Below are 24,623 nucleotides of genomic sequence, written 5' to 3' on the forward strand. Positions count from 1 at the left end.
AGAAGAACTGTTAAAATGAATTTAAAAAATGTAAAATAAATACCCTACATACAGAAAAGTACTAACAAACTCAACAGAAATACAAAGAGAACAATAACAGTTACAAGCTATTGTACATTAAAACAATGTAAAACTGGGTGACAGATTAGCTCAGGTGGTAGAACCAGAGGCTTCAGCTAGCAGCAGCTGCAGGTTCCACTTCTGGTCTCAGCCGTTCAATGCATTCTGCTCTCTCCTGTCTCTCTTCCGCTGTCCTGTCCATAAAAAGGCAAAAAGGCCAATATGACAATCTTTAAAAAAATAAATAACAATCTAAAAAACCATGACACAAGAAAGCAAGATTATACATTAATACACCAATCCACCCTATTAAAAAACTGAGGAGAAAAAATCATGGGTAACACAACATAAATATAAAACTAGATCAACACAATATAGGGAAAAAATATGATGCAACCATTTTTTTACACAAATTATAATATGTTTGGCAAGTAGTAATTTTTGCATGAACATTTTTACTCATTTTAAAAAACCTTTAAAATCACGATGATGTGACGTTTGTTGTGTTCTCTATCAAAGACTTTGTGGTAGAACAAATATTATGTTGAATGGAAGCAAACTTTCAGCCAACACCTTCCCTCCGCTATGCTCATAGTCAATGATATTCTACTGCCTACTCTTTACTTTGCACGCAAACTATTCACTCTCCGGTTCTTTAAGGGAGCTAAACGTCTCTTAAAACAGGGAGGCCTGATGGTCAGTTAAACAGTATAGGGCACTAAAATGGTTTTGAGCTGTCCGTGAGATGCAGAGGGGGACATTTGTACAGTACCAATATGCCTGAAGCAAACAAAGCTTTTTGACTGCGTATAAGCGTATTGATAGCAAGGTCACTTCATCCATGGAACACGATGAAATATGAGATAATTTGACAGGCTTGAAAAGGTATTCAGATCGAGAATACCTCAGAAGAGATCAGATCATTGGGAAGAGAGAAAGATAAAGTGAGACAAATGAGTTTTATAAGCTGCTCACTGCATCTCAAAGACGATAAAAGTATAATTATGAAGTGATGAACAAACAAGGTTTTAGCTAGATTTAAAGAGCTTTAATGCTATGATAAAGATTCAGAATCCGGTATGTTGTTGGATACATGTTTGACCTTATTGCCTTTGACATTTGAAATATGCTGATTAGAACAATGATGAATTTTAATGCTTAAAACACACAAACATGCTGGAGGTAATTGCAGGGGTTAAGGAAGTAGAGTGATGTTTTCCACTGTCTTTGTTCAGACTGGAGCAGCGGCAGAGTTGTGAAGTCGTCTGAAGGCTTTTATAGAGACCTGGGAATAACCCGCTACAGAAGTCTAAACTATAAAAACATGGATTATTGTATCTGAATCTTCTGTGGACATGAAATCTAAAATTCTTACTTCATCTTGAGGCTGTAAATGGTCTGTTTTTGTTCTTGTCTCGATGTAGCTGTTCTAAATCCATCTCTGTAACCGTTTAGAAGAACATCCACTTTCAATCTTTTGTCTTTGGCACAGACAAAAACATTTCTTTTCTTTTTTTTATCCTTGTACAAGTACATGGAAGTCCGCCAGCCCCAGTCAGAGATTTGACTAATTCACTGCTGGGTTGTTTTCAGTTACAGCATCAAATGTAATAAGTAATGCTGTTGATTGGCATGAATCAAGGGAAAGTGATCATGTTCTTCACTTTTGATTCAAATGTAAAACACATAGGCTACAGTTTTTTCCCCATCTAGTTGAAAGAGATTTTTTTTAACAGCAGATCCAGCCATATATAGAAAATATTCCAAATAACAAAATATCCCAAAGTCTGCTGGTACTCTCGTCAGTTCTTTCGTCATCAGGGGAGGGTGAAAACTGCAGGAGGGAATCACAGATCACACGTTCAACCACTGCTCAACTGCATCAAATGCACTAACCACCCTTAACAACCTTAACAAACATATTTTCCAACACAGTTGCCATTTGTGTCCATCTCCCAGCTTTAAGATTTGACCAACTCCCTTTGCTTCTTTGTCCTTGAAGCATCAAATTTTTCTATCTACAAATGTAGATTGAAACCTTCCATTCCACGTCTGTTTGCCTTTGTTCGCCCTTGTCCTTGTCACGTCACCTTCATTGTCATCATAATCATCACTACCCTTCAAATGCTGCTTCAAACTCAAAGGTCCTCACCTGCTACATTTCGAGTATCCCTGTAGCCTATTCCCTCTCTCGTTCAACTTCCTTCACTGCCATGCACTGTGAACACATCATGCAGTTTAAAAAGCTGCTGAAAAGGCAACTAAGGGAGAGAGGAAACTACTTTAACGTAACACTGCTATGTGATTAAGCAATGCAATTACATGCAGACAAACTATAAACTTCAACACCAAACTGTTTTCTGCAGCACTCATTTAAGTGTGCACACAGGGTACATGCTGTTTTTCTGTGCAGGATTGAAATGCAGAAAAAAACCCTATCCTGGTTTTGGAGCCACACATACCATTTATAAAAAGAATATATGATGTGGAGTATATGATCCCACAGTGAGTTGGGTTTCCTCGTAATGGGGTTGTGCTTGCTATGAGGCACCCTGATCACTAAAACAAACTGCAGAGGGAATTATTTGGCAAGGTGATGCTTTTCAAGAGAGGACCATACATACACTCTGTTTCTATGTAGGTCATTAGTTCTCAAAATCCTCCACTCACAGTGCTGCTAATCGGTTGACTAAATTTAGTAATCCTTTTGGCAGTACGGGCTGAGACTCCCTGAGTTTGACTTCTGAGGAGTCTGCAGAAATGTTGTCTTGCAGGTTTAGCTATTTTCAATATCTTCAAGGCAGAATGATTTTTTTAATATTACTTCTGTTGTTTTGTGTGTCAATGAGGCATAATTGGACCAATTGTTTCATGGCAAGTTGGACTCATTTGACTCTTTATGAATGCAGTTTCAGAGCACTGTTGACAACATAATTACCTCAACAGTAATTCAACATTTCAAGCAAAATAACAAATGAAAAATAAATAAGGCTCTTTAGCTGACATAGTTAGTTAGGATAAATAGTGGAAATTAATGGAGCAAATATGAATACAGTCTGCACTTTATGCAATTAGTTTTAATATTATTCTTTGTTAAACCTGAGGAGTATGTATGGGACTACAGGTAGTGGGTGTCTATTTGAGGAATCATGAGGATATGTTTTTTTTTATAATATGGAAAACCTTCTAAAGTAGCTTTGTGCAAAAATGATGTTTTGACCTTAATTAAAATGTATGTGGTGCCAACCAAATGAGATGGCCATCAACAGCAACAGATTATACATTTTAACAGCTAACTGTTAAAAAAAAGGTGTTTTTGTAAGTTTTAATTCTGGAAATCAACAATATACACCGATCAGCCATACATTACATACAGTCAGACCTGCCTAACATTGTATAGGTGCCCAACTTGTCAGGTCAAGGCCAAAACAGCCCTGTGGCGACATGGACTCCACTAGACCTCTGAAGGTGTGCTCTGGAATCTGACATAAAGACATTAGCAGCAGATCCTGTAAGTCCTGTAAAGTTGTGAGGTGGGGCCTCCATGGGGACTCTGACCTGGTTGTCCGTGTTTAATTAGATTGAGACCCACTAGGCCACCCTCTTCAATTGTTCCATAGTCCAGGTCTGATGCACATGTGCCTTTAAGTAGGCAGTGGACAAGGACATGCACAACAGGGCATGCACAACAAACTTTATTGTGGTCTGACTCCTTTCTATCAGAACCAGCTTTACCTTTGAACCACATGAAAACCCTGCCTTTGTTCCCCCACACACATCAAAGAGCCTTGGCTTCCCATGACCCTGACCCTGGATAACTGGTTTTCTTTCCTTGGACCACTTTGGGAAGGCACTGACCATTGCAGACCGGGAACACCTTTGTAATTGATCATCAGTGGTAATAATGGCTGGTCAGTGTTTGTCTGTATAATGTTGAGTAACTGTGCATACACTTGACATACTTTACATGTTTTAATTGGATCCTCATTACTTGGAGTACAATTATGCTGATGACAATTTGCATGGTATCTCCAAGACACCCATACAAGTACTTCATGTGAGTGAAATAAAATGTTGATTTTCAAAAACCAGGAAGCAGAGTCTGTCGTGTCTCTGGTGCCTTCCACTCACAACTGTCCTTGTCTTTAAGTCTCCATCCTCCTCTCAGACACTCAGATGCTGTGTTTACCCCGGCTCCAATTAGTGCAGCATATTCTCTGCATTTCTAGCCTTAATTTCTAGCACAGAAATATAGGAAATGAACCTAGAAAACAGAGTTATCTCCATTTCCAAAGCAGCTAGCCAACTTGGGTCACTGGCCCTTCATTTGGACTCTTGAATGCCCCTATAGCCCCTATTAGCCCCAAAAAGACTCTTCCTCTTCCATACATCTACCACCCCCCCTCCTTTAATTCCCTTTTTTTTATCTCAATTTCTGCAATAACTTATTCTCCCTTTGTTACTGTTTCTCTGGTAATTTTGACCACATTTCCCTCTCTGTATCTCTCTCTCTGTCTCACTCCCTCCTCCTCCGCCTTTTGTCTCTATTCCTCCTTTCTTCCCTAAGCAATGCTTTGTGATTGGCAGGCGAAGCTTGACTGCGGTAGAGTTAATAGAGAATAGAGAGGAATACCTGGAGGATTTACAGCTGAGTGGAGACACACAAATAAGATAATGACTTGGGAATAACAATTTTCGCCGCGCCATTTGGGAAGGCACTGGAGAGGGGGAAAAGAGACGGAGGGCGGAAAGAGAGGAGGCAGACAAAAGGAAGTCTTGAAGACAGAGGGGAAGAGAGAAAAAAGAGGCAGACATAAGAGGAGATTCCAGGGGCGGGAGACTTAACAAGATTCTTCTAAATTGGAGAAAATAGTCTGAATTCCTGTGGGTTTTCTGGAAAGATAAAGCCTTTTTTATTTTAAGACGAGTAGCACTGATGAGCTAAAACGCTTATTTTCCATCCTGGTGCATTTGTTTTGATAGGAGTCTGGTTGATTGCTGACCAAATTCTAATGGGGATACAATAGACATTTTGAATACTAATTCATACAAAGCTTTTTTTCATCTTGTTTGTGCGGGATGTTTTTGCATTTGTTGTAAATCTAGCTTAGTAAGCGCAGTTTACATTCCTCACCAGAAACAATGGCTAAGTACGAACATAAAGACATTTTTCCCACAATGGGGAAGCCGCCTGGTGAGGAGAGATAACCCACCAAAAAAATTATAACGACTGAACATCCCTTTAACTCCCAGACAGGAGTGGGTCACCCATCAAAACCATAATCTACAGTCATTTGCTTGTCAGAGTAGTTGGTTGAGTTATAGAGGCTGGCGGCGCTCAGAAGGCCTTCTTAAGGGACCTAATCTCACACTAAAGACAAGGGCTCTCCGTGATATCATTTCCCCCTCCTTTCGCTTCACCGCTCTGTCCTTCCATCATCTCTTTGACATCACTCAACGCTCAACAAAGTAGCTAATGAAGCAGAAGAGGAGAGAATATTTGCCCGTAATTAAGAAAAATGAAAGGAAGTGGAGTTTGAAAGCTTGACACGGATGCACACTATAATTGTCCTCTCCTTGACGTGGGAGTGTGGCGTAGGCTATACTTTTCCAGAGCACTCCTCTTAATTCAAGTCTCATTAGCTTCTCGCTCCATGCAGTTCTAACATCTCTGACTATCTCACAATTTCTCTCTTACTTAATTTCTCCTTGTCTCCCCCCTCTTACTGTTCACCTCATGAGTCAAATTGGATTTAATTGCTTTAATCAAGAAATACAGTCTAGGGGTCAGCCATTTTCGTTTGAAAGTTTTTATCTTCATTTTAGACATAGACATGTTACAATATGTGGCATCAATTTGCTATAAAAAACAATATTCATAAGTATGTATTTGTTAGTGTAAGAGTACCTTATTAGTAATAAATAAATACATATACAAACAAGTTCTCAATATGTAGAGGCTGTGGGTCCTCTTTCAAGTAGCTTGCATTGTTGCACAATCATTTTTCTTTAGTAGCCAAGAAGGAACAGATAAAACACTGGTTTTGATCTGCCTTTATTTTTCATTTGCTTTTGAGGCCGCTATTGGTTCTCCTATATGTTTGGAAAAGGATGCTTTTTGGGGAGCGTTTAACAGTTGGTTGCAATTTTAGGTTAGACTTAACTTATTGTCCCCGAGGGTAAATTAACCTTGGGCTATAATGGCAAAAGAAACATACATACATGATGTACTGAAGAAATAACACAGCAAAGAAACAGCTCAAGAGAGCACACACAAAATGCAAGGAAAAAATAATCTTAAATGTGCACGATTAACTACCAACACATAAAATATAGTATGAATCTAAGGCTAAAAATATTGAACACAACTAGGATGCTGATTGACAACCGGTTTCTCTGTGCATTTGAAATGCAGGTTCAGCAGGGGTCAGTTTAGGCTGGTTGTATCAGGTCATTCAGAAGTGTAACTAAAGCTGGCCACACACTGGACAATTTTCAAATCTAAACCAATTTTAAAGCTATACTGATGAAATTCTGGCTAAGAATACAGTTTATGTGAGGCATTATACAATTTGCAGCGAGAGCTGAGGGTGAGTGGTCAGAGCATGCAACATTCGTTTGGTGACACTACCAATTCTGCCCGCTCTCATTGGCTGCTGCGAGTATTCTCGTGGAGGCAGTCTGACCAGGAATTGTAAATATCCAATGATATGATTTTTTATTTACAATTTCAGATCAGGGAGGCTCCGACTTGATGGGTAAAATAATCATACTGACACCACACACTAGAGGATTCTTTGGAAAAGAAAATCAGATAAGACAAGCCTAGAATCGGGGGAACACCCCCCTGATCATTGTGGGGAGGTAATTTGGCCCAAAATCGTCTTGTGTATTGCCAGCCTAAGGTAAAAGGAAATCAAGCTTCAACTTGTTACTCTTACACTTACGGGCTCTATAAGGTCTGTTTGTATTCCTTGTGCTCTTATGTACTCAAAAACGTCCCTTAATACTGTAAATTGGTAAGCATTCCCCTGATATAACTTTTGATATAATTGGGTTCCGATAGCGATTGATAATTAACTTATTCATATTCATATTCATATTTGATTTATTTATTTGCTAATTTCAGTGTATGGTTTCAACACAATAAAACACAACAAGAAATATTTTCTCATAATACTGAAACACTGTTCATGAGCAAACAACACACTTAGTATTGATTTACTGGTTAAGTGTTTCAGTGATTTCTTTTTAATCATCAAAAAACTGAACAATGCAATGAGTTTAAAGTTTAAAAGTGAAATATTTACTGCAAAGTACCAGCACTGAATGCAATCACTTCACGTTGTGTTCATCCACTTTCTCACAGTATAGAAAATAACACTTCTGTTGAGCAGCTAGTAGTGTTGAAGATCATTTCTCCAGGCTCCAGGTACCAATGTTTCACTCTGTTCCTTGACAATGCTGGAGGCCAATTATACCTGTGTATATATATTTTAAAACCAGTCTCATATAATATATATAACTGGAATAAGATAAACTGTAATTTAGTGCCAATGCTGGATGAAAGTGCTATAAACTGTCATGGAATAGGCCTGTTTACACCCAAGGTGTAGTTTTTTTTCTCCTATTAGGAGCCAAGCAGAGAATTAATGAGGTTACGAAAGGCATTTCTTACCTGGCCTTCATCAGAATCCCCATGATGTAACTTAAAGTAATTTTTATGACTTTGTTAGGCTCATCACGCATTAACAACAGAGCTGTAATTTTGATATACCAATGGCCATCAAGAGAGAACAGACATCTTTATACTGATGAAGTTGTCTTACTTGTCTTCTTGGCCAATGATCCAAAGATTTGTGACTTTTAAAGAAAGATGCATTTGAACTATAGTTCTTCTCAAATACTGGACTGTGACCATAACTAAGGCCTCCTCTTATGTTCTAAGTCAGTCGACATTTATCACATTACAAGAATCACCTTGGTTATTGTTTCATGTTTAATTCCAAGTCATTATACAGAACAGCGGTGTTTCTTGTTTTTAAGGGTTTTAAGGGAACGGTTCAGGAGAAAAAAGCTCCCACTGGTGATTTGCTAATTATAGCTATTCAAAGCTAAGCTAATTCCTAAGCTCATTATTATATCCCAGAGGGGATAGTTTGGCTCAGTAAACTGGATTTTTGTAAGTGATGTTAAACAGATGACTAATTCAAAGTTTGGCCTTTAGTGTCTTTTTTCATCGTTAAACATTATTTTACAATCTTAACTAATGTAATTAATGCATTCATTGTCTTAAATATTTATACTGTATATTACACAATAACATATTGCATCTGTTTTATTATCTGTTCATATTTCAACAGAGTGGGAGTCCGTTTTTTTCCTATAGGCTGCAAAGTAATTTTTTGAACATTTCAAGCGAAGCTGTAAAAATAAAGTGAAACACTGCATAAATCTTAATGTGCACATTTTTCTTCCATCAGCTAAAGTAGTTTTAAAAAAAACAAATAGAAAAACAGAACAGCCGTGTCTGCATTCTATAAAGTAATGTTCCGTTTGCATCATATTGTATACTCCAGTGAGATGAGGTATTTTTTACTTGCTTATGAACTCCAGGAAGTCAAGCTAACTCTGCTGAATTTACCCCCAACTCTACCAACACACACACACACACACACACACACACACACACACACAAAGACATACTAGGACAGCCACCCTCATCCTGCCCGGTCCACTCCTGGCCACATGCCGTGATTCTGATTGACTCCTGATGGACATAATTCTTTTTATGATGGTAATAATAACTTCAATGCTGTCCTAATGGTAGTGATCACAATGCTGGGAACTCACTCTCCCAACAGAGTGATGATCGCTGTACAGAAACCTCAGTGGGGAGTGAGCGAGCTCACTTCAAAAGGTATGATTTAGCTCCCAGTGGAGTGCGGGGCATCGCAAGCACAAGTGGGCGGCTGTCATTTTCTTGGTGAACTTCTCCCGTTTGATCCCATAGTTGAGTATTAGCTACGGTCTGGTACTTGAAGTCCTGAGAGAAAGTCTCCAAAGGTGATTTTTTTTTCTTCTCATACCGTTTCCTCCATATAGTAGCTCTATGTATAGTCCTATCATTCTTCAATATTACCATTATGTCTGTCTAAGCCGTACACAGTTGTGCCAGTTTGGATTAGTGAGAAAATAAAAGTCACACAGAGCTCATCTGGACATTAATATCGATCAGTACGCCAGTAAGCGTGGCTACTTTGCTCAGCCGCAAATTGAACCCTAACACTCCTCCACTCCCCTCTTCCATCCTCAGAACGCATCCTGCACCGGCCAGGTCATTTTCATGCAAAAGATTGCCTTTTTATGCCTCAGGGAGAACACAATGGATAGATTGATTAGGCAATATCGTAATGGGGATAGGGTAATGAGCCTGTCAATCATACAGTACAGGGAGTGTCTGAGAGAGAAAATACGCCCAGGCAGCAGAATGATTGCGGGTAGAGAGGCAGGCGGGAGAAAAAAATGTTTGAAGAAATAATTTTTGAAATAAACTCTTAGGGCAAAAGATAGGTTTGTCTGTTGTTCAGGTTTGACAATAACAACAATTATAACAATAATAGTCTTTGATATTGATGCAGATTTCACAACTGAAGTTTTGACGTGCTTTAAAAGTCATGATAATATCAAAATGCAAACCATTATCTGGCAAAAAACTGTTGGAGTAATATATTTAAGAGAAACAAGACAAAAGAAAACGAACACTGAAGAAAAAAAGATGAAAAACCACCCTTATGTTTTTTTTTTTCTCATCATCTGACCATTCAAAGCCGATTATGCTACATGTAAATGTAGGGCCCAAATTTAGCTAGACTCACCTCTTATGTAGTCCCCCGGTGATGTAATGAAGGACCAACCTACAATTAATCTGCATTGTCCCTTTAAATTAAAGTTAAAGACCCAGCTATTTCATAAACACCTACGCACTTACTGCTAGTGATGGGACTGAAAATGGTGACGATGATGATGATATTTAGGCTGCTGTTGATGATAATGAAGATATATAAAGAAGAAAAGTGCCTTGCCTCTGTGCACAGCCTGACAGGACCTGTGTCCCATCTGACTTTTAGTCATCCATTATCCATACTACTTTTTCCCATTTGGGGGTATGGAGCCAATCCCAGCTGTCATTGGGCGAGAGGCGGGGTACATCCTGGACTGTTTGCCAGTCAATCACACGGCTGACATATAGAGACAGACAACCAGCCACACTCACATTCACAGGAGCATGTCTTTGGACTGCAACATGCAAACTCCACACAGAGAGGTTCCTGTCCGACTGAGATTCAAACCAAGAACCTCCTTGCTGAGAGGAAACAGCACTAACCACTGCACCACCGTGCAGCCCTGACACTTAGTCATTCGCTACTACTTCCTGATGTTGTTTCCTCCTCTCTACATCCCTGCTTGTGTTGTACTTCCTCCTTGATGTACATCGCTTTGGACAAATATGTCTGCTAAATGAATTGTAGAATTGTAGACATATCAGATTTGATCTTTAACACACACACACACACACACATGTACACAATGACGTAAGAGGCTGCTATGCAAAGTGCCAGGCTGCCCCTTAGTAATAACATTATTCCATTCTCACACTTTCTTCCACTGATGGCTATGCCTTTGGGAGAAATTTGGGGTTCAGTGTCTTGCCCAAGGACACTTTGACCTGTAGACTGTAGCAGCTGGGAGTCAGTATACAATACTTATACTCTTCTCTTAGAGTATAAGTATCTTATACATACTGCTCTTCTTTTTAAATTAAAATGATTATTGATCCATGGTAATGTACACAAGGATGATTAATATTCATTTAAACTACACATTTAAGCACGAAGCTGGAGATTTTAATACAGAAATTAAGTGCTCTTTAATCCAATAATAAAAACAAAAGGTCTGCCACTGAAAAGAGCGAACACTTGTATATATTTATACGGGGAAATAAATGACAAGGAGGACATGAATCACTTATTTGGTTTCATCTTACCCTGCACATTTCTCTGTCTTTGCATGTCTCACATGTGAGACCTCAAGGTCACAATGTAAAATGATTCCATAGTACATGTGTTATCTTTTCTAGCATGCTCTCCTGTTAATGAATTACTTCCACTGCAAACATTAATTCTGAAAAAAATCCCAAAAACACAGCATTTTCTTATGACTGATATAAATGCCCTCCGCAGTGCTGAGCCATTCCTAGTGTGAGCGAGTGCATTATAAACCTAAAAGAAAAAGACACCCTCCGAATGCCATCTCATTTGTTTTGCTGCCGGGCACCGAGAGCAAATTCTCTTGTATCTGCAGCTAAGGCAATTTGTTTTATTTGACTTCCCGCCCTATAAACTGTCAACTTTGGTTCCTCTAACCCAGAAGAGGTTCTCTACAGAAAACAAATGGGCGCCATAATGACCCTCTCAGGCAGAGTTCAGTTTTGGGGTGTGATCTATGTATTTATCCTAGAATGCTTGCTCTGTTTATCTACGACTAGGTGGATAACTAGCCACGTTTTATTCTCTGTGTGTCTCTTGTGCCTGTCCTTATATTTTCTCATGGATTTCATGTTTTCCTCAGAGGGTTTGGAATTGAGGAACAACTTAAAATATTTATAGAGCTTCATGAAAGTGTTTTCCGAATTCAGGATACTTTTAAAGGTGCTTTTCAGATACACAACTTAAACTGACATAGATTTAACTTTAGCTGTCTCTGTGTTTGTATTTGTGTCTGTGTGTCTCTCTGTGTGTGTGTATTGTGTACCCTGCAGAGAGACTAAAGGGAGAGCGGCAGAGGCATTTCTGTTCATGTTTGTGAAACTATCAAGAAGTGAATGTTCAGCCAGCTATTGATTTTGGAAAAGGCTTTCACTGAGATGATGAGGAGGTGTGTCCTGAAAAGTGGCCATTATGTGGAATCAGTCGTCGTTGGCTGATTCTCAGCGCTCTATAGTCATTGCTTCCAGATTTTCCAAAATAGCTTAGATTGCATCTCCTTGTGATGCTCCCAACTGCATTCAAATTCCCTCTTTCAAAGAACACACCAGGGCCTAAATATTGGTTTCGCAGGTGCATCCCACATGATTGTTCCAGCTTTAATCACAATGAGATGGATTGTCTTGCTTTGCTCGGCTATTTGGGAGATTTAAAGTGAGATTTGTGTAGAAGTCCTCCAGAATCTAGGTTCTTAAATGCTAGAATGATAGGTTGCCACATTGCTTAAGATGAGCAGGTGCAGGTGATTTATTTATTTACATTTTTTTTGTACACAGAGGGGGAAGACGTTTTTTTTTTTACCCCTTTCTCTCATTATGATCTATTAAATAGTATCCAGAAATATAAACAAATGTCTGTAGTCTAGATTAAAAAAGTTCTAACAGTAACCCTTCCCTCATTCTGACCATTTCATAAGGGATGCTCTGATCAGTTTCCGATCATATGAAGTGAAGCGTACTCTATTTCTATCCTGAAATTGACTAATAGTGAAGACATACAATATAGCTGTGGTAACATGTTACATGTCACTGAAATCCCCACACCTTTGTTCAAGGTCAACATAGAATCATCACAGTAGAAAAGGAGCACACTCAACAATAATACAGTTTTTTTTTTTTTTTTTTTTTACAATCTAAAGAGAGACAGAAAAGTCAGCACACTAAATGTCCTTCAAAGTATCTTATCTGAGTAGAGCAGCAGAGTGCAGATCAACAACAGACGTGTTTCAGCCCGTTTTTACAGCAGAAATTAACATGTTTATAGCCTGGTATAAAAAAATAACAAAATAGGTCAAATTCGTTTTTGACCTCATGGGCACACACTGTACGAGGGCTGAATTTATTTATAACGCATCCATTTTGATTTTATGAACGATACATGTTATTCTTAGCTGACATGACTGACAGGTGGGCGTGATGTAACTGTTTGTCATGATGCTTAAAACCCGCCTCAGCTCCAGCTCTCAGCCTGTTGTTAGGTTGACTGAACGTTAGGCTGAGACAGGATTTCCAACATGGCGGCTGCTGCCGATGATCCTCCAGGGCCCCCAGCCGTAACAGATGGCCGACGTCACTCAGGCTGGGTCCGTTAATAATTACACTCTAAGGTAGATATGTGTCAGATTTAGATGAAAACACTTTATTATAAGAGATTAAGCTGCAAAAGTAACAAAATAGTCCAGCAACACAATGACAGGAAGTATAAAGATGGCAAAAGAGCCTCTTCCTCTTACAGAAATGTGTTAAATCAACCATTCCTAAAGGTAATTAGCTTTTTTTTTAAAGAATTTGAATGCAAAGCCACAGACTGGTGTATTTACTCTTCAGTCCTTAAGAAAAAGTCTGCACAGAGGAAGAGAGACAGGTAAACAGCTGTGTGGCTTTTTTTTTTTTTTTTTTCAAAAAGAGAACATCGTGAGAAAGCGTGTAATCTAATTAATGAGTGCTCTAAAGTTACTTCCACTGACATTTGCCGAGCCGTAGATGAGAATTTTCAAACAGCTTCGTGTCCTGGCTCTTGACATTTGACATGAAGTTCCTGCTAATTCCTGCGCAGCTACATAATAATTACTGCAGTTATACAACCTGTCCCCCGGCTGGGAGGCTTGACCTTTCCGCAAATAACATGTTCATTTCGCTTAATGTGAAAACAGGGATGTCATTTCCTATTGTGTCCTTGGAACACAAGAAAACAGATGTCATCTCGCATGTAACTCATAAACTTTGAACTTCTATGATTGCCAGTGCTCGTTTATGGGTTTATTTGTGGGGGGGGAAGCAGAAACTGGCAACATGGACGTCATTTTATTACAACCTGTATATCCCCATTTTTTCTGGCTGATTTTATTTATTTATTTGTTTTTTTGATTCTATTGATCCTCCAACACATACAAGACTTGTGTTCCACCATGGGGAGGTATTTTTAGGAGGCTTTCACATGTATATTTCCCAGCATAAACAAAAACTAACACGCACACACTCAGCCATCACAGAGTTAAAAAGAAACACACAGCCGGGTAAGGTCCTCTCTGACCACATTCCCAGTCCTAATGGGAATCTTAAGGCTGAGTGGGCCACACAGCTCACATAGTCAGGATGTATGGCCACCTAGTGAACGCATTCTAGCAGGAAAAATGAGCTACACTGAGAAGAAAAGTAGGGCCATAGTATGGAGGGACTGAAGCGAGGAGAGAGAGATTGGTGTTTGGAAAAGAAACTGTATCAGAGAGGTGATAAAAAGGTCAAAAGGTTACATCTTAAATTGTCTCTTTGCACATATTTTTTTTTCACACATGCAGACGTTAATATAGAAAACAAAAGGCTGTTATCGCTCGCATCCTGCATATATTTCTGTTTATTTTTGATGACACTGGCAGGTGATTCCTCAGTACACAACACAGAGCTGTGTACATTGTTTGCCTTGTTCTTAACGCCGTACATATTTGCTCCTCGCTTTGAGGTTTGACCATCGACTGTTGTCAGAACGTGCCACAGCCACGGAGCCAAAAAAGAAAGACGAGGAAAGTAAAATAAACATGTTACCGCGTCTTCTTGAAAGGTTCATTCCTCTGAATGTATTAAAGGATTAGAGATCGTATGAAACGTGATTATGAACAAAGCAGCTGAGGTGTGATCAGAGTGAGGGAGAGAGGGAAAACACACATTTACAGACATATACACAGGAGACAGAAAAAAAAAAAGGTGAGGGATAAACAGAAATTATGAGACGGATTAAGAGATTACTCCAGAACATGTTTTCTTTCTTGAATGATTAACAAAAAAAACATAAGAAGTAATACTTGGGTGGTGAAAAAAATGTATTGTTGGGGCATAAAAAAAACAACACTTTTGCACTTTTGAGGAATTACCCGTTGCATTGTGAGCGAGCTCTGCTTCACAAATATCCACGGGGCTCACACTTCAATGTGCTTTCACTGTTGCAGGTTCAGTTCACAGAGCAAGCATTCCTATAAGTGTAAAAACACGATATGCTTGGCAAACCTTAATTAAGCATTGGGTTTTCTCCCCTTTTAATCCGTTTATTTGTTCTTCTTAACATGCACTTGTTGTTCATGCAACACTCCTGTGCAGAACATATGGATGCTTCAATAAGCAGCGACCACAGCTAATCTGAAATGGCTAAATGACCACATAGATTACCTTAGTTCAGCATTAGAAAAAAACAAAAACGCCTTTCCTTACTTGTGTTCTTTCTGCTCTTTTTTAAAATTCTACAGCCTTTATGCCGTGTGAAAGTTGATCCTTAAAGGCAGGGGCTTCTGGCGCTTCATTCTCCAGGGTCGGGGAACTTTCGCACGGATTGGGATGTACATTTCAGTTTGTTAGCTTGATGCTACTACATAAAGAAACTATTAACAGGTTAGAGGATTAGCTTTACGATTGCTGTAACTTAATAAGAGATTCCTTTTACCTAACAATGTTAAGCAAGTTAAACATTTTTTGCCAAGTTAAGACATGCTAAGTAAGTTTCTTAGCATTTGTAGCGCTACAGTTGTGTCATTGGCTCAAAAGTCGGTTGCCCTTGGGCAGTGATGTAGTGCAGGGTATACGCAGGTATACAGAGCATACTCACTTATTTTTCAGGCTGTACCCACTTCTAAATCTCATCTGATTCACACCATTGATTGATGACAATATTAAGTAGTAGTTTTTGTTTTCCTAGGATGGTGAAGGGATGACCCTCACTACTCTGCCTCTTATCTGCTAGTACACATGAACTAAATATACAAAAGTCTTACATGTCACTGTTTATAACAGAGGCCGTTTATCCTCAGCTGGACGGGCCACTTAAATTGGAAAAAAATTAGAGTAGAGTATACCCACTTCTTTTTTTTTAAATGTGTGTTTATTTAACCAGGTAATATACCCATTGTGAACAAGATCTCCTTCACAAGGGTGACCTGACAAAGAGGGCAGCAGCACACGTCATATTAGATATTACATGATACAGACGCCACTGCCGTTGTGTTGAATAAATTCAGTAATATGATCAGCAAAACAAGGAAGCATGCTTTGACACCTGTCACTGTTGACACTATGGAAGTCAATACTTGGCTGCAGTGTACATGCCTATATGGAGATATGGTATATTTCTATTAGGTTCAGTTTCTACTCTGGCTTCCACATTAATTTAAAACAATCTTTAGAAGAATAACTTTCTCGTCTTAAACAAGCAAGCAAGGGATGACTCAGCCCGGCTCGACCATTTATACCATCCGCCTCTGCTTCAAGGTCCGAAACCCACTCTCATTCTATTTGTCCTGGACTTTAATTAGTTATTCATAAGTATGTATATTTTAATATCCTTTTAGATGTATAGGTAGCAATGCTATTAATTCAAGAGTTAAATTAGATACACAAAACTAGATGTGGTTAACAAGTGTTCTCTGATCTGTAATTAAAGTTTCCCTTATTTTCTTTCTTTAAGTTATTTTTGTGATTCAACGGTTTTAATCAAGTCGCTCCATTTCCTCTGCCTCTCACTGCTGTATTATTAACATTAAAAATCCTGCAGTTGAAATATAAAATTATATCAATACTTGTAACCACGGGACTCAAGTTAATCTATTCAAATCTTAGGCATTATGTTTCTTCTGTGAGTGGTGTTACATTACTGATGATGTTGTATCTGCTCTAACAAGCCATAACCAAAACTTAGCATTCTTTCACTTCCAGCAAGCGCAACAACAGTCGGAGGAGGGATGTAGTGAGATGGAGCAATTACTTTGTGTCTTGCAGTCAGACCTGCAGGGTGCTGGATGTTAGTGGGGCAGGGTGAAGCTCATTGGAGTGGACAGTTCAAGTCTGGATGTGTCTCATAAAACATTGCTTCTGCTGATTCAGTCCTGAACTTTGGGCAGGATTACATTTATACACCCAAAGGTGAGAGCTGGATTCACAGACTGTATGATAGTAGGGATGTGGCCACCTATAGTCATGGCCACTCATTGGTTTGTGAACACCTTCAAGCCTCAAGTTGGACATTTTGACCAATGCTGGCGTTTGGAACTGGAAATGACCATATTCATACGATAGGGAAGATAAGCATTTCAGTGATTGCAACATAAAAACCTGTTAAAGTGAAAATACAAAAATACAAACATTTGACACAAAATTCAAACACCAAATAAATATTCAAAGGCCTCCAGCGTGCTTTGATCTGGGATTCAGCTCCATATTCAGTTATAAGGGTTGACTGGTTTACAAAAGAGTACTTCAGTCTGACTTCATTAAAACGTGGGACCCCGCATGTTTGATGGTTTGATCGCATGTCAGATCCTCTGTTCACAGCGAGATTATTGTGAGAGACAATGCTGTTAGTCTCTAGATCTATATCCTCATCAACAGGTTGCTGTTGTAACACATTTTTAAACAAAATGCAGCCAAACCCTGAATTAAAACCTGATTAATTACCTATTGTTCTCAAAATTATTCCATAACTTACTAAATTAATATCAAACTGTGTTAAATAAGACTTGAACGTATCAATTTCAACATAATAATAATTTTAAAAAACAATGTTTCCCGGGGGAAAAAAATATTGCATTTCTCTTTTTCAATCGGTGTCAATCAGAGTCAACCCTGCTGGTCATTTGAAGATAAAAAAGCAGAATTAAGACACTACACTTTCAAACAAAGTCTATGGCTGAACTTTGCTTTTCTACTGTCATAGAGTTAGCTTACATATTGTAGGTTCTCAGGCGCTTTCCAAAAAGCCTTCTTCTTTATCATACAGGAACATTTCTCTCCCTCACTCAGCTGTAAGACTTGGTGTAGATTACCATAAAAAAAAAAGTAACAACATAGCGAACAATGTCCCCAGTTTGCACACTAACTCTACAATACCTTGTGGTTCCTGCAAACACTTCAGTCAATGTATCACGAGCAGGTGAAAAAGCAAACACCTTTCTTTGACAGGGAGGAAATTAGAAAAAAGAGAAAAATTGGATGACATAGTATTCTATGCCTACTAGGCCCACATGTCCTTTTTTAAATTGTATATTTTGCCTGGAAAAATGAATATCCCTGATCATGCAAATTCTATCCTCTATAACAGCTCCACATAGCCACACAGGTTGCACAGGACAGCAGAGCTCATGGCACGGTCACACACGTTTACAGGCAGATGTTATCGGGACTCCATGCCAAGTGCACCTGCGGCTAGTGTGCAAAGTCTGATTCAGTTTCTCTGAAATGCTCACTGTGTGATGCAAATCCCTCATCTCCCTGACTAGCCTCCTGATCCATGATGCATCGAGCTTCCTTTCATGGAAAGAGCAAAGCAAACTGTCATACTTGTTCTGCGAGATACTCAAATAGTTGGCATCACGGCGGTCCATCCAGCTCGCTTAGTTTTTGCATTTGCATGGGCTGGAAGCAGCTCTGAAAGGCTCCAGTGATCTGCACTCGTCCTGAGAGGGTCCTAAGTATAGTCGGCCCGCAGTTAAGGGCAGAGTCGGAGCAATGTGTTGACAGACACCAGCGCTCTTCCACCATCAGGGGCCCATGTGCACTGACAGCTGTCAACTACCTCCACCATCACCTGTCTTTCGCCGAGAGACACACACACACATGCACTTGGATGTATGTGTGAACGCACACACTGACACGCATAATATTTCCTTCGCACACAAACATGTGTAAGCCAGAAACACAAACTAAACACACACACAAAAGTCGAGGAGGAGCAAGCTTTTGGCACAGGGTTTTAGTCCAGTCGGATCCCAGTCCACTGCCCTTTTCTTTTTCATTGTTTCATTCATACGCTACCTCTTTCTCTCTCTCTTTCTCCACACTCCTCTCTCTCTCTCTCTCTCTTATTCTCTTTCTCTCATGCTCTCTCCCGGCCAAAGCTGGGGATACAGAGCGCCAGCCACCCGTGAGATGAGCGATTTAGTAATTGTGCAGCTGGCAGCACAGGCAAGGAGGGGGGTGTGCAGCAGCAGTGGACACTGGCATGTACGGGCACAAAGGCTATACCAATGGGGAGAGGAAACAGAAGAAAAAAAGGGAGGAAGACAGAAAGACGGAGACAAACAGGCAGAGACAGACGGAAAGGAAAGGAACAGTTTTGGAAAAAATGTTTTTAAGCAGAATGGACGGATGTAACGAGAGTGGGCGCAGACTCGTCTTGGTATGTGGGTGGAAGCTTTTGAGTTTTGAAGAGTAGCAGCAGTATTGGCATGGGAGGGAAGGAAAGGAGGGGGTGGACAGTGGAGGTGGCGGGGTAGTTTTGAAGCAAAAGCGAGGGTGGGGACAGGGAGGGGCGGGGGTGGAAGAGCAGCAATTAGTGTAATTAGGGGCGCAGCTTTAGCAAGGCACTGACAATATGTCACCTCTCATTATAACCTGTATGCAAACACAGCAGCCTAATGCAAGGCAGCACCCATTCTCTAGACAGTTCCCTTTGTCAATGCAGATTTTGTTCTCCCCAGTCATGCTCAGCTGCATATCATTGACTTGCCAATACAACATTGGGTTTGGGATTCAGAATAGAGAGTCCAGTTTGGAAGGAGAGAGAGAGAGAGAGACCCAAACAGAAGTATTGTCCATCTAGCATGCTGCCGGAGTAAATGCCAGTTGTTTGGCAGACAAACACCAGGGGAGTCTGGGACCTTGTTAAACTACTGTGGGATTGATTCATTCAGACGGGTAAAATGTGTTAGATGTTTGAGCAAAGGTGGTTTGAGTTGAGGCAGAGGTTGTGATCAGTCAAAAGAAGAGGTGGGAAAAAAATCGATTTATGTAAAAATCCAGATTCTTATACAGAGATTTTAAATAGGTTCATAACTTCCAAAAAAGCTAGCTCTTCAACTCAGTAAAATGCCAAATGGAGCAGCAAGAAATTCAGCCAGTCTCACAGACGACCAGAGTAGATCCTGGAGTATGTACTCATTCAAAAATAGACTTTGAATCCATGAATCCAGAATCGTTTTGAATCCAGAATCGATTCTGAATCGAATTGTGACCCCAAGATTCGAGATCCAATGCAACTGTGAGACAGCCAACGATTCCCAGCGCTAGTCAAAAGTAATGTTGGGACAGTTGAGGCGAAAGAACTGCATTGTATAAAGCTGTTAAAGCTGTGGGTGACTAAAAGTGAAGTCGTGCAGATTGTCAATAATGAAGGCAAATGTAGGCATGCGTTTAAAAGCTATTACCATGTTTGCAAGGTCCTGTATTTGTGACTTAGAATTTAATCTACATTGTGCATATTGGTGTAATCCTTTTATTTGAATTCTAGCGTAACAAGATATCCACATCGTAGTCGGGGAGGTTTTTTTTCATCAGCATGGTTCTGTAACATTTAGCGCAAAGTGATATTGCTGTGATGGTCAAATTGTGCACACAACTCTTAACTGTGTATTTTTAACCCAGTTACTAACATTCGGGGAAATTTCAGCCCTCTGGCTCCAGGAATGGTCACTGATGAGATTTATCAGTTATCATCATACATCCTACAATTATTATTTCCCTAAGGCCAAGTTTATAAAAAGAATGGAATCAATACAATCCAAATGAAAGTCTGTCATTGTCTTGACTTGTCTAACCTAGTAGCAGTTACTAAAGGGGGCGGAGCTTGACAGAGGGTTACTTCCTGGTGATGGCGGGGCTTGACAAAGGGTCAAATTTGGAAACAATTTTCTACTTGTTTTTTTGCTATGGAAGGATGTCAAGACTCGCTAATTTAATTCTTCCACCACAAATAGGCTTGATACACACAGAATAATATAAAGAGAGAGTATGTAGCGATTATCATGATGCAAAGGCATCTCTGGAATGAGAGCACAAATTTGTGTCATTACTGAATGTTTGTCAGAGTTGCAGACTCATAATTTCTGCCTGTTTGACGTCTATGAGCCAGTGCTCTTGTTTACATGGCAACCCTGCTGTATATGCCAAAGCAAAGTGTTGTTTTTGTGTTTCCTTTTATGTTGTCTGTTTTGTCAGACTTGCAGAAAACGGTCCATTAAAACTTTACCAGTGATACATAAACAGTTTACAGAATGAGACATGTTTTCTGTTGTGCCTCTGGTCCTGTTTTTTTTCCCCCCACCCTTCTGTGACATGGCACAGGGCCGCTGAGCCAAGTGACTGTGACAAATTGGGATTGGAAATGACAAAATAGGCTATTTAATAAGCATGGCAGAGGGGATTGGACTCTGGTGTCGGGTTCACTCGAATAAGCAGACTGTCTGAACTCCTCCTGGGCCCGGCTTTGATGGCAGCTTTCATCCATCTGATGGGGAGATTCTGGCAGTGGAAGATGGAGCTGGGTCTGTCTCGCTATCTACCGTGTGTGTGCGTTTGTGTGGGTGTGTGTGTGTGTGTGTGTGTGTGTGTGTGTGATAAGCTGTGCATTCTTGTTTGTGTGTGCACAGGGATGGTTTTGTGTAAATGCAAAATCAGTGCACACATCATTCGGAGGCAGAGATATACTGTAGCGAGCTAGCGAGTGAGTGGGCCTGTGGGGAGTAAATGTAGCCATGTGTTAACCTCAGGCTATTAACTTCTAAATATAAACTCCTTCCCTCAGATAGTAATCACTTGTGCTGCTTTTTGTCACCTTGGCCCCTGAAATGAGAAGTTGTTATTAGAGAAAGATGCAGCTGTATTCCCCTCTGATACCAAGCTGAACTGACTTGTCATATTGTGCTGAGAGAAATATTTGTGTATAAGAATGTGTAGAAAACACGAGAGGAGGTAAATGCAAATACACATATTTTGAATGATACAGCATCAAGAACATAGCAAGATATAACACTGACCTTTTGAAAGATGTTTAAACTCATGAACAAGGAGCTCACTTTTTAAATGGATCTGCTATAAAAACGCTTAAAGGCCCGGGAACCTTTAGGGTCATCAAGTTGTACATTTTAACATCATGTCAGGAAGTGTCACGTCATGCCACATCACGTGACGCGAGTAGTGTCATGGCTATGGAAAGCCAAACATGTTCAAAAACATGTGACAGATTTAGTAAAACTAGAAATGTTCATGTGTGTACTTTGATTTTTCATCTTTATGTTGTGTAAATCAATTTTTTTTAAACAAAAGCCAACATTTTTACATTTAAAATTGTGTTTCCAGACTCATATCAATTATCATGGTCAGTTAACTTAATACCATTTAGCTTTGGTTGCACATACTGAAGCAATCGTAAGTATTCAAAGACACTAATAGAAATAACATCACAGTTTAAAAAATATATATATATTTAAGCATTATGGAATCATTGCAGTAGCAGAGTTCAAATGGTCTAATTTACTTGGGATGGACAGGAAGTACAAGAAAGACAATAACTGTAAGAAAAACAGATGATGTATCTGCAAAGGGGGCGTTGGAGAGACTGTTAACCATGACACAGACAGAAAAGGCAATAAAAGAACAAATAAAAGTGACAGTGACAATGGAGCGCAAAGGAGAAACGATCCCATAGATGGTCAAACAGCAGGAGGGATGATATTAAAGGTGAAAGGGCAGCGTGACAGACAAAAAAGAGTGAGTAAAAGCTGCAGGATAAAACAACAAAACAAAGTGACATGTAGAAAGAGGAGGGAGGGGAAGACTGGAAAGCAATAGGTTTTAGAACTTGTTGACAGGGAGTTAGACACAGAGACGGAGAGAGACAGAGAAGGAAAAGAGGTGAATGGAATACAAAACAAGATGGTAAAGGAAGGTGAGAGATGAAGAGTGAGGGGGGAACTTATGGTTGGAGTGGTGATGGAGACTGCATGTTGTGTTGAATCTATACAAGAATAAATAGTTTGCATACATTTTAGGTGCATATTTTTGTGAGAATTTTTTTTTTCCATGTTTGTGAATGTATGTTTGCAAATAATCATTGAACAGTTAAATTGTTTCAGTGTACAAGCCTCCCATGAAGGAAGAAAAGTTTCAGCTCTGTAGGAGAACACAGCGTTTCTGACCAGTTGCAACACACATGGTGTGTAAAAAGATGAAATGGGAATTAAAGCATGACATTCCTCACTAATGTGCAAATTCAATCCTACGAGTTTTTTTTTTTTTTTTTTTTTTTTCACATTTCCCTGCCTCAAAACATTGCATGGTTCAAAATGTGGTTTGAGGCTATAACTCACAGCTGCAGTGCACTCTGGGAGCAATCCTGCAAAGCTGTAAGAGAGTGTCATGTTAGAAGTCAGACCTGAACTTTCTTCTGATGGGAAGAGCTGACCACAGACTTCATACTATTTCAGCAATACCCATGATTGCTGAATTACAGCAAGTTCAAACTGTATTTTTTTTTCTTGTTCAACAGAACATGCAGACATGTGGCAATGAAACGACATTGCTATACAAAGCATTGCAGCCCTGAGACCTTGACACACACAATATGCACAGTGCTTTAACAATGATTCCCGAATATAAAAACCTAAAAGAGAGTTTCAACACATTAATTTCAACACACTCACATGTGTAAACATCTCTTATAACTTGTGTTTTTATGCCCTTTGCACTCCTTTATTGAGAGTATATCTGCCAGTTTTTATTTTATGAAACTGTAAACAAGATACAGTGTTTACAATTCATGCTGCAAATGTTTGCATGCACTTGATGGTTGCAGCACCTACAACCATCAAGCCTCTGATGATAATATGTAGCTCTTTCTTTTTATTGTAATGCTTGTTTGGTACTGTTTTTGTGGATCTGTTGTTGTGCTGTATGTATTTTAAAGGCCCATGTTGTCAAAAGGCATGGCACTATTTGAAGAAGCCTCGAGCAGTCCAAAGATTTGGCAGATCTGATCGATTAAGATGATTCCAGAGGTTGGGGGCTAAAACAAAAAAAAAAAAGGCAGGATTTTTTTTTTTTTTTGTAGTTTGTGCAATGAATTGATTTATATTGATTTGATTGGACAAGCAGAGATATATGTAAGGATGAGGTCTGAAATGAAACTGAAGGCAAGATCATTTATGTAGTTAACAGGATCTTGTAGAGTTACCTGCTCTTTTGTAATGTTAACAGACAAAGAGTAAGGTATTTTACCTGCTTCTTGTAAAGTGTCTCGAGATAACACTTGTTATGAGTTGACGCTATACAAATAAAAATTGATTGATTGATTGATTGAGAGTGTTTTTTTAATTTTACAGGAAGCCAATGGATGGATGTCAGAACAGGGGAGATGTGAGACAGACAGCTGGTTATATAGTGGTTACTGTATACTGGTTACTAACTCTAACGCTACTGATGGCACTCAATGGAAAACAATGATGATCCTGATTCTTCACTATCTGTACCAAACGTCAGGCCTACCTACCTTTTCAATCATTTTCAAGTTATTTCACTCAAAATCAGTCAGTCAACCTTATGGTGGTGCTTCAGAAACAATTCCAGAGATCAGGGTCAGAGGGCTCCATCCACTATTGTGTGTGTGTGTGTGTGTGTGTGTGTGTGTGTGTGTGTGTGTGTGTGTGTGTGTGTGTGTGTGTGTGAGCAATCATTGTAAGGATTGTCTCTACAAAACTTCATGCCCAAT

The 24,623-nt window shown here is 39.5% G+C and overlaps 1 protein-coding gene across 2 annotated transcripts in view; it reads left to right on the plus strand.

Moving 5' to 3' along the window:
* Positions 1–24,623, plus strand: part of LOC132978190 (cadherin-22-like) — a 190,720-nt gene that overhangs the window by 64,618 nt on the left and 101,479 nt on the right. Inside the window, exon 1 of one of the 2 annotated variants that reach the window (XM_061043307.1) lies at positions 14,159–14,345. The exons of the other annotated variant lie outside the window; for it this stretch is intronic. The gene's annotated coding sequence lies outside the window, so the exon portion shown is untranslated. Of the gene's footprint in view, positions 1–14,158; positions 14,346–24,623 lie in introns of those variants that run through there. 2 annotated transcript variants of the gene reach the window in all.

This window comes from Labrus mixtus, chromosome 7, assembly GCF_963584025.1.
Source record: "Labrus mixtus chromosome 7, fLabMix1.1, whole genome shotgun sequence".
Classification (NCBI taxonomy): Eukaryota; Metazoa; Chordata; class Actinopteri; order Labriformes; family Labridae; genus Labrus; species Labrus mixtus.